This window comes from Brassica napus, chromosome A7 (assembly GCF_020379485.1).
Source record: "Brassica napus cultivar Da-Ae chromosome A7, Da-Ae, whole genome shotgun sequence".
Classification (NCBI taxonomy): domain Eukaryota; kingdom Viridiplantae; phylum Streptophyta; class Magnoliopsida; order Brassicales; family Brassicaceae; genus Brassica; species Brassica napus.
This window is the reverse complement of record NC_063440.1, coordinates 7,706,451-7,719,044: the sequence shown is the minus strand read 5'-3', so window position 1 is coordinate 7,719,044 and position 12,594 is coordinate 7,706,451.

Genomic DNA, 12,594 nt, shown 5'->3' with positions numbered 1-12,594 from the left:
TGAGCGTTTACAACAAGGTATAAGCCTGGGCTCGAGAGCTGTCGGCGAGATTCCTAGTTCTAGCAACCCTAAGACGGCTAAACCTAATTGAGTCGCAGTTCGAAATAACAAAAACGGAAAATTGCTAAATTGCTCTAAGTGCTAAGTTTGCTCTGAAAAGTTATCCCCCATGCTTCTCGCCTATGACTCCTTATATACTAGCTCCAAGGTCGGTTTACGCTTTTACTCTTCTGCCCTTAAGCCGTCATAGCATAAAAATGGAGATATTCCATTTTTCCCGATCTTCACAATTATCTTCAAAAATTCCGTATTTATCCGCGGAAACTTGACATTTATCCTTTCTTGTGGACCAAGCGTAAACCGTGCTGTGGTTTACGGGCTTTTGGTTAAGAAATCGTAGGATGGACCTCGAGTCGTGTTTTAGGTCCCTTTGGGCCGTCTTCCGACTCGACACGTTTACTACGAGTTCTTTCGAACTTTCTGCGGTTTCTAATCCGCAAAGTTTGATCGATGATTTAGAATAGCGGAAAACATGGACTGAGCTTGCTACGGTCTTCGGGAGATAGCATTTGAAGGTTTGACGAGAATGCATGGACTGGTGTCTGTCGACGTTCGGAAGGGTTCAATCGCTACACAGCGACCGAACTTTGGCTCGAGCCCGGTTGCTACGTAGCGACCAAGCGGGACGAGCGCTCGGTCGCTACGTAGCAACCGGGCTCGAGCCAAAGTTTGGTCGCTACGTAGCGACCGAGCGGGACGAGCGCTTGGTCGCTACGTAGCGACCGAGTAGGTCGGACGTTCGGTCGCTATGTAGCGGCCGATATCGACCCAGACTTGGTTGCTACGTAGCGACCGGACGGCGTGTATGCGTGGTAATTACGCAACGACCGAGCTTGGTTTGTTTGGTTTGAATCTTCAAGGATACTTCTTCGTAAAAACTTCGTATTGGTTATATTTTACGAAAGTTGTATCCTTCTTTTTACTATCTCTTTCGGAAATACGATCTCCGAGGATTTTCGGGTGGTAATTCCGTCGTAACCGTTTTCGACCCCAACAGTTAGCCCCCAGCCCGTTAGGATCATGCATCGTAGGATCCTAGCGTGCGGTTAGACATGTTTGGCAAGTTAGGTGTGATGGATGGAATTAATATCCGAAAGTCTGAGCTTGAATAGTAAATCCTCAAGCCTATAAGAAGGGAGGTAACTTGTTTCACAATTTTTTCACTTTCTTGTCTTTCTCTAAGATTTTTTTTAAGGAAAAATTTCTTTCTTTCTCTCCACCCTTTTCCTCTATTTTCTCAAGAGAAGTGTAAAGATGTCGAGCAAGAAAAAGGTTGCGAAAAAAGGGTCTTCGTCCGCGAGTGCTTATAAAGAGCTCATTGTTCCGAAGATGGTGTTCGTGCCTCACTCGGTATATCCCGCCGAGAACGAGGCATGGTGGGTTGCTCATTATGGTTCGATGACTCCTCCCAAAGAGAAGTCGTTCCCGGTTCTGATCCATCGTGGGGTCGAGAAAGAGGATCCGAGCAGGAGTACCGACGAGTTTCTCGCGATCATGCGATCGTTCTACCATATCCCGGATGCCGTGGAGTTCCGAATTCCCTATCCTGGAGAGTGTGCTAACAGCCCCCCAGAGGGTTACTTCACTTGCTACGAGGCGTTCGTAGTGCGTTGTCGCTTATGGTTCCCGATCCCAGAAATTCTCGTCCGAGTATTGGACCGTTTTGAGGTTACGATAAGCCAGTTGACTCCCCTCGCCATTCAGCATTTTATTGGGATCCTGATCCTGAGCTATGAGCATGGCCTTTCCCTTTCCGTCAATCATTTTGAAGCGCTTCTGAGGCTTCAACTCGTCAAAGATACGGACAAGCATAGGCTGGTCCCTCGGAAGTTTATGTCAGTGGTTAAGAAATTCATTTCGAACTTCAACTCGTGGAAGAAGTTTTTCTTCTTTGTTCGTTTAGACGCTGCGTCTGTCGAAGAGAGTTGCATTCCACTGTTCCGGAAGTTACCGAACGATCGTCCTTTCATCAATCCTCTTGCTCTGTTTCCTGAGGACATTATTGAGGTGAGGGTTCTTCTTAGGAATGGTCCCTTCTTTTGGACTTCCTTTACACCGAAGAGGGTTCGGAGGGCTCTGAGGTTCGAGCACCCTGGTCCTGCCTCGGTTGCGGACACGGGAAGCGACTCTGAACCTGATGACCAGCGTCCCGCTGTAGCCCCAACAGCCGTGCCGGAGTCGAGCTCTTGGAAGGGAAAAGATATCGACCTTGGCGACATAGAATTTTTGATGGATGACTCTATGCTTCCAGGATGGGATCCGAACCTAGCTTATGGCGATGGGAGTGGCTCGAGCGAGGCCCCTATCCCGGACTTTGATGATTTCTTTGTCGGTCTGCCACCGGGTTTTGATGCTCCTCCGCCTGCGAAAGAGTCAGCGAGGCCGAAGGTCGTCGCAGAAGGGTCCCGAATCATCAACGGAGTACGATTTTTTCGAAAATATTCGTGATTGCCTAGGTTTTTCCTTTTCTGCTTACAATGCGTTAATTGATTTCGCAGGGCCTTAACTTGCTTGGCTCGGCCATTGAAGTGAGTCATAGGGAGGCTATGCTCTATCGCTTCAAAGCGGAGAAAGCGGAACGAGATCTCGCTCGCGTGCAAGGTGAGATTTTGGAGCGAGAAGCACAACTTACTCGTGATCATGCGCAGGCTGTCCGTAAGGCGGAAAGGAAAGGCAAAAGAGAAATCGTCGAGGTGATGAAGACTCGTGCCTCTCAATTCCAGATTGAGTATGGGAACCTCAAGAATGCCTTTACCTCGGTCGGCGATTTCCGTGAATGCCGCAGTTCGGTCGAAAGTCTTTGGAGGACGCGAGCCGACGACTACGTGTTCAAGGAGGAAATAAGCTTGATGAAGAGTGGGATGAATGAACGTGTCCATGCTGAGGCGCTCATCCCTTCGATCGACGAGCGGATTTAAGGGTTCTGGGATTCCATCCCGGTTTCTCCTGATACCGAGGATGTTTCGACCGGGTTTCCCGACGGCGGCGAGGAAGTGGATCGTCCCGCGAATGCGTTCGGTGCTTCGTTGTCCGGGGACTTTGACTTTGGATTATGAGCGGTGGAATAGTGAAAGAAAGATGTTCGTCTTTCTGTTTTATGTTTGTGGCCGAGTGTGGCCGGGAGATTTGTATGGGCCTGTTTTTGACCGTTTTTATTGCTTATCGGGACTGGCCGTTGGTGGCTTCGAATCCCCTTACCGCTTTACGCGGTTATTTATATGATGAATGTTTTGTTTTTTCGAATTTTCCTGAGTAGGTCCGTAGTAAATATGAGTTGTCGTCTCATATTTAATTCCGATAAGATGTCCAATCTGTTGGTTCGTTCGTGATTTTCGTAAGAATTACCTATCTTTACGATTTTCGAGAACGTTGAGATACGAACGGAGAAACATGGTTTACAATCTCGTATCTTTTAGATATCATGCCTTGAGATGTTTGAGACCAGAGCGTTGGGTTTAGGGCAAGACCTAGGTTTACTTTCGGTTAAGATTTGTGCGGTGACTAGCCGGCTATCGTTTTTCCTGTTGCGATTTCTTCCTAACTCGCACCGGTTTAAAGTCCGCGATAGGTTCTCGGCTTATATGACTTGTATGGTACGAATCGAGCATCTTCTCAGAGTCAACTGGAAGTGCTGAACCAAAATTTCGGATTTTTGTTGTAGCGCGCTTTTGTCCTTGTGCTGGACGTTTTGAAGATCAAAAGAGTGATCGAATTGCGTTTGTTTAATACGGCTGGCGTGTTCGTCGGGGCCAATCGACGAACGGGGTGTAAGGTTTTTGGTGGTCGCGTTCGGACAATTTGTTAGTTTTATCCTCGAATTTTAACTTTTGCGACGTCTCGCAGTTATTTTGGGGATTATACGTGTATCTTTGAATGTTTGAAAGATGGTGATTTTTACGATTTTTGGGCCGGATGAGGCCGTAGACAAGAGTCTTAATGTTTCCAGGCGTGTCCTTAATGTTTCTTTTGTGTTTTACTGAAGCGTAAACGTTTTCGATAAAAAGGACAACGTATATTGTAAATGTTTTTGAAGTTTCTAAAAACTCGATTACAATAATGGCGATTTTTCTAAGTGGGAGTATACGAGTATACGCACCCACTCCCCCCCCCCCTTTTTAGAGAGGGGGATAGCTGAACTCGTCTTTTGACGAACTGCCTACGTACCCCTTTCGAGGATCAAGCCATCTCGTAGTTCTGTTTCATGCCGCGAATGTTCTTACTCGGCGGTAGACGTCGCGATGTCCGCCGTGGCCATGTCGATCGTGGCTGGGTCAACGCTATTTTCCGGATGTTCCGGTTGAGTTGTAGCGTGGGCTTTGGATTTGTGTCGAGCTTCGACGTTCGATGCGTTTGCGTCGGTAGACGATTTTAACTCATCTTTTCCCGGGGCGCTTTTGGCTGAACATCGGTCTATCTTCATGCGCTTGCCGTTTACAGCTGCAGAAGTCACGATTTGCCTTAACTTGTGCTCTGCGAGGAAGCATAGCCGCGACTGTTTTTGGCATCCCCAGATGGCTGCGACTCCGCTTAGGGTTGGGAATTTGAGACCCAGGTGGTAAGTTGACGGAACTGCCTACATGGCGTTGAGCCATGGGGTTCCTATGATCACGTTGTAGATAGCAGGATGATCGACTACCGCAAACTCGACGATTTTCGTGATCTCCTTGGCCATGATTGGCAATTGGATCGATCCAAGAGTCATCGATACTTCGCCTGAAAACCAGTGAGTGGTTTCGGCGTCGGAATTACTTCTCCGAGTTTGATGCTCATCCGCTTGAGAGTGTCGCGGAAAATTACGTTGACTGTGCTTCCCGTGTCGACGAGTACCCTTCCGACTTCTAAATCTCGTATGACGAGATCTATGACGAGCAGGTCGCAGCGAGGTTGGTCGATACCGCCATCTTCTTCCTTTGTGAAGGTGATCGAGCAATTTTGGCCATCTCGAGGAGGAGACCATGTAGGCCAATTTGCACTCGCCTCTGCCTTCCATTGGTAAGCCTTGATGGCCGACACAGTATCGCCGCAGTATTGTGATCCTCCGATGATCACATTGACTCTGCGACGATTGTTATCGTTTCCCTTGTCGTCTGGCCTCCTACCACGTTTATCCCCAAGCTGGTTTTGTTGAGGGGATTTTTCAGCGGGAGAATTTCTATTCGTCTTTGGAGGGCGATCATAATCGAGGATGAGATCCGTGACGCTAGTTACTTCCGAGAGCTCTCCAGCGAGCAGCTTCGCGGCCAGTCTTGCTCCCAAAACATTGCAGTTGGTCGTGGAGTGTCCTCGGGATTGGTGGAACTCGCAGAAGGTGTTTTCGTCATACCCTTGATTGCGAGTCCATGTGTTGCCCGTGGTCCGGCCTTGATCCGAATTGATCGCATAGTTATGCGCCCCTTGGAAATCTTCCCCCTCGTGATGGACGTACTTGTCGTTACGAGAATTCTTCTTTTTCCCTTTCGGATCCACGTCTTTCGAGGATAGCCTTACCGCCTTATGTTTTTGCGATAAGACTTTAGTTTCTTCCTCGACTATGATATAGTCCGTTGCTTATCCCGCTGACTCTGGACATTATTAGCTTGAACCGACTGATAAACTCGCGGAGGGGTTCGTCTTCCCTCTGGGAGAGACTCCAGAGATCAACATCGGAAGTTTCTCTGTCTATGAATACAGAGTATTGTTTGAGAAATTCCGATGCGAGCTGTCGGAAACTCCAGATGGTGTTGCGACGAAGGCGCGCGAACCATTCGAGCGCTGCTCCTTCAAGATTTTCGACGAACAGGCGGCAATAGCCGGTATCCTTTTCGCCGTCCTTCAGTCTTGCTCTTCCCATCGCGATGTGGAAAGCCTGAAGGTGCGCTTTTGGATCGGCCGTACCATCGTACTTTGGTATTTTGATTTTTCCCGGATCGGACATCCTCATGTCCGAAATGCGACTGGTAAAGGGGGTCTTTCGAGCTCCTTCCAGCAGTCTATCGATCTCGGGGGCAGCACTAGTAGCATGATGGATTTGAGATTTTACAGCTCTTACTTCTGCCGCAGTCTTGGTGATGCAGTCGCAAAGATCGCGGATATCCGATGTCTCGTCAGTGGATTTCCGAGCTTGTCGGCGTTTACTGCGAGTGAGCTCGGTTTGCTTTTCAGCCAGCTCCTCTTGTTCGTTCCAATAGGCGACTTCCTCTTCTTCCGTCATTGGTTTTTCGAACGGGGAGCCTTCCCGAGCGGATCGGCTTCTGGTCCTTCTTGGATGTCTGTCGACGTCCTCGTCGGTGTCGTTGGAGACATCACTAGGATCCAGGTCAATGTGTTCGGCTTCGTTATCCTTCGAGTCCTTTGCAGGGGGCGGAAGACTTTCAGGGTTCCCCTTCTCGATGGGAGATTTCTCGCTAGGGTTTTGACCGGAAGGTCGTTCCCGCGCGACTCATGATCTGTCGAGTGGGGTAGCGAAGTAGAGCCTCTTTCCGTGGATTTTGGTGGTTCCGCGGGGAAGGATTGCTTGGGTCCTTACCGTTAAGGTTTCAACCTGTTTGGTCAAGGTATTCACGAGCTTATCCTGTTCTTCCGACCTTTTCTTTTAAGTGGCGAACATCTTTTTAAACTCCTCGAGCGTCGCGGCGTTGGCTTGTGCGTTGGCCGCGGATACGTCCGCTACTGGAGTGTGGAGATCGGTGCCGCTGCCTCCGTTAAGAGGAGTTTGCACGTTATCCGCGTCGTTAGTTGACATGTCTGATTGAGAGTGATATGGCTTTTGCGGGTTAGATTGATCCGTACCCCCCACTCTTTCTAGCGCCAAACTGTGGGAACCGAAATTCGCACTGTCGATTTCCGTTTAAATAAGGAAACTAGGAAAACCCTAATTTCCCAGAGGATCCGGATATCTGCTAATTACCACACGTCAAGCAATCAGAACACGAGAATAACAACGATAAAGTATAAGAAATCGAAAAAGAGAGCAAAGAAGATCTTATTCTGAATTTGCGTATGAGCGTTTATAACAAGGTATAAGCCTGGGCTCGAGAGCTGTCGGCGAGATTCCTAGTTCTAGCAAACCTAAGACGGCTAAACCTAATTGAGTCGCAGCTCGAAATAACAAAAACGGAAAATTGCTAAATTGCTCTAAGTGCTAAGTTTGCTCTGAAAAGTTCTCCCCCATGCTTCTCGCCTTGGACTCCTTATATACTAGCTCCAAGGTCGGTTTACGCTTTTACGCTTCTGCCCTTAAACCGTCATAGCATAAAAATGGAGATATTCCATTTTTCCCGATTTTCACAATTATCTTCAAAACTTCCGTATTTATTCGCGGAAACTTAACATTTATCCTTCCTTGTGGACCAAGCGTAAACCGTGCTGTGGTTTACGGGCTTTTGGTTAAAAAATCGTAGGATGGACCTCGAGTCGTGTTTTAGGTCCCTTTGGGCCGTCTTCCGACTCGACACGTTTACTACGAGTTCTTTAGAACTTTCCGCGGTTTCTAATCTGCGAAGTTTGATCGATGATTTAGAATAGCGGAAAACATGGACTGAGCTTCCTACGGCCTTCGGGAGATAGCATTTGAAGGTTTGACGAGAATGCATGGACTGGTGTCTGTCGACGTTCGGAATCGCTACACAACGACCGAACTTTGGCTCGAGCCCAGTTGCTACGTAGCGACCGAGCTTTGGCTCGAACTCGGTCGCTACGTAGTGACCGAGCTTTGGCTCGAGCTCGGTCGCTACGTAGCGACCGAGTAGGTCGGACGTTCGGTCGCTATGTAGCGGCCGATATCGGCCTGGACTTGGTTGCTACGTAGCGACCGGACAGCGTGTATGCGCGGTAATTACGCAACGACCGAGCTTGGTTTGTTTGGTTTGAATCTTCAAGGATACTTCTTCATAAAAACTTCGTATTGGTTATATTTTACGAAAGTTGTATCCTTCTTTTTACTATCTCTTTCGGAAATACGATCTCCGAGGATTTTCGGGTGGTAATTCCGTCGTAACCGTTTTTGACCCCAACATCTACAACTAAGTTGTCTGATTATCTTATGCAACCAAAAATGGTCCATGCAGGTTGGGAGTTACATCATCTGAGGTTTTCCATTCTGTTGATACCATGGAAGGGATTAGGAAAAAAAATTGTGTCAATTGGAGATCTAAACACATTTATCTCCAACTCCAATGAGAGGTATAAGGCGATCTTTGATAATATAGTGTTTGTTATTCTTAACTTGAAAATAGCATGGAAAAATAGCAAGTTCATTTCTGTTTTTAGATACATGAAGCGGATTTCCTATGTAAAGCTACAATTGTTGGAGTCCTCTGACAAAATGGACGTTCATTTGTCTCATGCACCGGCTGCAACAGGAAGTTGGAGAAATATGGGACTTCCCTCCAGTGAAAAATGTGATTCTCCCCACGTTACTGGTGTTATCAGTAACATCATGTGCCATTAACAAAAGTAAGTGTTTACTCAAATGTTCCATAAAAATTGTTCACCTCGCTTTTAAGGTTCCGTGTTGAGCTTTTTGTAGATGACGGTAAAGACAGTGCTACCTTTACAGTGTTCAACAACGAGATGACTAAGCTCACCAAAAAAATTGATGTCCTTGCTCTTGATGTGGTAATTTTTTTAAACAACACTCTGTTTTCAATGCATTTTAATATGCAATGCAATTGCTACTGTAAACACGTAAAATACCAGCATACTGCAGAAAGCAAGTGGTGATGAGGATGAGCTACCAAGCTAACTTGAAGAGCTAGCTGGCAAAGAGTTTGTGTCCAGATACGTGTCACTCCTTACAATTTCACCCCCAATCACCGTACATTCATCGTCTCAACTATCTCTGAAGATCTGAATTTTGGCACTCAGGAGGAAGTGAGGTTATTTCAGCTTCCACATGTATGTTCTTTGGGTTTCAATCTACTCAGTCTAATTTTGTGTGGATTTCTGAAAATTATGTAGTTAATACTCCCTCCGTTTCATATTAAGTGTCACAATAGAGAATTTTTTTCGTTACAAAATAAGTGTCGTTTTCGATTTTTAATGCAAAATTTATTAATTTTATTATGCAACTTGTATTTTTATTGGTTGAAACATGGTTAGATGTATAGGTATTTTATATAGAAAATATGCAAAATTAATTGTTTCCTTAATCTGTATGCAGAAAGCTAAAGTGACACTTATAATGAAACAGAGGAAGTAGAAGATATTGATGAGTACGGTGGTGGTGAATATATCTTTCCCTGGATCCAGTGAGTTCATCTTTCAATAAGTTGTTGATAAGTATGAGATTTTCGGTTCAGTACGATCCAGAAGAGTGTAGCTTTAAGACCTTGCTTGATGTCTTCTGGAAGCGTCATGATCTGACCACGTTGAATCGCCAGTTGATTGATTTATCCTAAAAGATCTCGACTTTCAATAAGCCCACATGTTGATTTAGTTCTAGATTCATACTCAGACAATAAGCTATGTTGTTGTTTTGCTGTTTGGTCTTTATTAGATTTTGAGATCGAGTCTGGTGTTGTTGTTGTTACGGTCCTTTTGTGTGTCTGAGTTAACTTCTTTTTTTCTATTAATACAGGAAGGCAATTATGCTTGCTCTTCTTTTAAACCTTTAAGCATATACAAACTTCACCACAACATAACTTATGCTGCAACTCACTATGATATGTGCACTCATTGAAGGCACCTTTTCTATCTACAGAGAAACTGTTTGAACAGAGTCTGGTCGGGTCGAAAGAAAGAAACAGAACTCGATCTCCGAAGATCTACAACAACAATGGATTTGCGGGATGTTGAGTGAGGCAATTCGACGTGAAGAATCTCCATTTGAATCTTCGATTATGTCATTTTGTATTCTGTTAAAAACTTCTGAAACGTTACCAGAGATTAATTCCTTGCCTTTATATCAAGAACGATCTGACATTCAATGCTCCTTATCCCTTTTCTAGGCGGTTTATCTACACCTATAAAAAGGTAAGCCTTCTTCCATGAACATCATCCTCTCAAATCGTGATTACACCAAAGAAATCTTTCCAGTTTAATGGCTTAATCATCAACCTTTCTCTCTGAATTGAAGGCCGGCCTCTGTTCCACCACCATTGAGATGAGATTTCTCAGATTCTGGGAAGCACGGAATGTCAAACACGGTGGCGAGCTGATGGGAGTGGATACGCTCTTCCATGATTCGAAGGTTTCTCTTTTTTTTTTTTGCAAAAATTCGAAGGTTTTTCTTTCTAAAACTCATGATCTTATTACTTTTACTATTCCAGCGTCTGCATTGATAAGTATTAAACTTTTTAAAGTTTCAGGAATTTTTATCATCGAGCTTAGTGTGTTAGATGTAGTAACATGAACCATCTCTTCAAAATTTCAGGCGCACTTGTCAGCCGTTCGTTTCACCTATCTTACCAAGTTCAATGAGATGGGGGACTCTGTTCATCCAAATACCAACAGAGATTATTGGGTTCCGAATAAAAACAAGGAGTTTCCAGGTCTGGTTGGTTTTAAACATGTATTCCATTTTTCTAATCTAATTTTCATCCCACAATAAACTATGATGTTGGGGTCAAAATCGGTCACGACGGAATAAATGTCTAAAAGTCCGTAAAAATCAGCATGAACGTTTTTACGAAAAGTAATCTTCGTAAATAAATCTTTACGAAGAGCCTTGCGGTAAAATCTTGTTCAAATCTCAATCGAACCACTAAATACCGATTGTCCGAAGGCAACGGACATGTATCCAAATCGGCCACGGGCAAGCTCAAGTATGGTCATTGGACCACGCACAAGCCAAGCTCGGTCGCTACGTAGCGACCGAACTGTGGGCAGGGCACTCTTCATTCTTCATTCGAAACTTTTGAATGTCGCTACGTAGCGATCGAGCACGCACACAGCTCGGTCACTACGTAGCGACCGATCACGAACATGGCTCAGTCGCTACGTAGCGACCGATCACAAACACGGCTCGGTCGCTACGTAGCGACCGAGCTCTCCCAAAACGTCGATACAACACAAATCCATGTATTCACGTCTACTCTTTAATGATATCTTCCGCAGGCCATGGCTAAACCATTCTATGTTCTCGTCACTCGAAGTCATCAGTCAAACTTTGCGATAAAAACCGCGGGAAGTTTGTTTTAATCGAAGAAACCGTAATAAACGTTTCGAGTCAAAGACGGTCTAAGGAGGCCTAAAACGCAGCTCGAAGCCCACTTACGATTTCTTAACCAAAAGCCCATAAGGCGATGACGGTTTATGCTTGGTTCATAAGGAAAGGATAAATGTCAAGTTTCCACGGATAAATCTGAAGTTTCCGAAGATAATCACGAAGATCTGGAAAATTGAAATATCCTCATTTTGATCTATGACGGCTTAGGGGCAGGAATGGAAAAGCGTAAACCGACCTAGGAGCAAGTATATAAGGAGTCCTAGGCGAGAGGCACGAAGGAGGGAACTGCTTCACAGCAAACTTAGCACTTAGAGCGATTTTAGGCAATTTTCCGTTTTTGTTATTCGAGCTGTGACTCAATTAGGTTTTTGCCATCTTAGGGTTTTAGAACTAGAAATCTCGCCGACAGCTCTCGTAGCCCAAGAACTTACCTTGTTGTAAACGCTCAAACACATATACAGAATAAGAACTATCTTGCTCTCTTTTTTTTATTTCTTATTTTATTAGTTTTTTCGTTTCGTTTTCTGATTGCTTGGCGTATGGTATTAGCAGATATCCGGGACCTTTGAGAAACTAGGGTTCTCCTACTTTCCTAATTTAAACGGAAATCGACAGTGCAGACAATTATAGAAGGAAACAATGGTTTGTAGGTGTTCTTAGCCTCATAAGAACAACTTTCAGTTGCAGACAATTATAGAAGGAAACAATGGTTTGTCTCAGTGTGTTTCAATCTACGAACATTGTGCCGTTACGTAACCCAAACCTACCTTTTTTATCAAACCTACCTTTCCTGCTGTATATACCTTAAAAAAAAATTCATAGAACTCTTTTGAGTACAAATTTAAAAGCAGTAGGTTTTACTTCGGCGTAGTAATAGTTTATTGGTATGTAAAAGATTATTCTCAAACTAACACCATGATGATAAATCCAAATGCATCTTAGTTTGTACACCTTTGTTAACAAACTTCTAATGATACACAATCTAAAACAGTTCATAGCATGAACAATTGATAAGCTGCATGAGCCCCTTCCATCGTTGCACAACCATAGATCTTACGTAAGGTAGTTTAGTCTTGGGATCGTCAATCACAAAGTCAACCTTGGTATGTGGGAATGAAAGTGAAAACACTGAAGTGAAGTAAAACCATGATATAGACATGTTTAATATAGCTTATCTTGGTTGTCTATATTGTTTTGTTCTAAGAGAAAAACCTGAGATACATATCATGCATTTGTGCAATATCATGTGACATCACAACAATCATATAAATAAAAAACCCAACACACTTTTATACTTTGACAATAAATGTTTTGCTCAACAACCAAATTTGAGAAAATAATACAGTTGTGGTCATTGTTTAAATTTGATTATAGCTAGTGCACATACA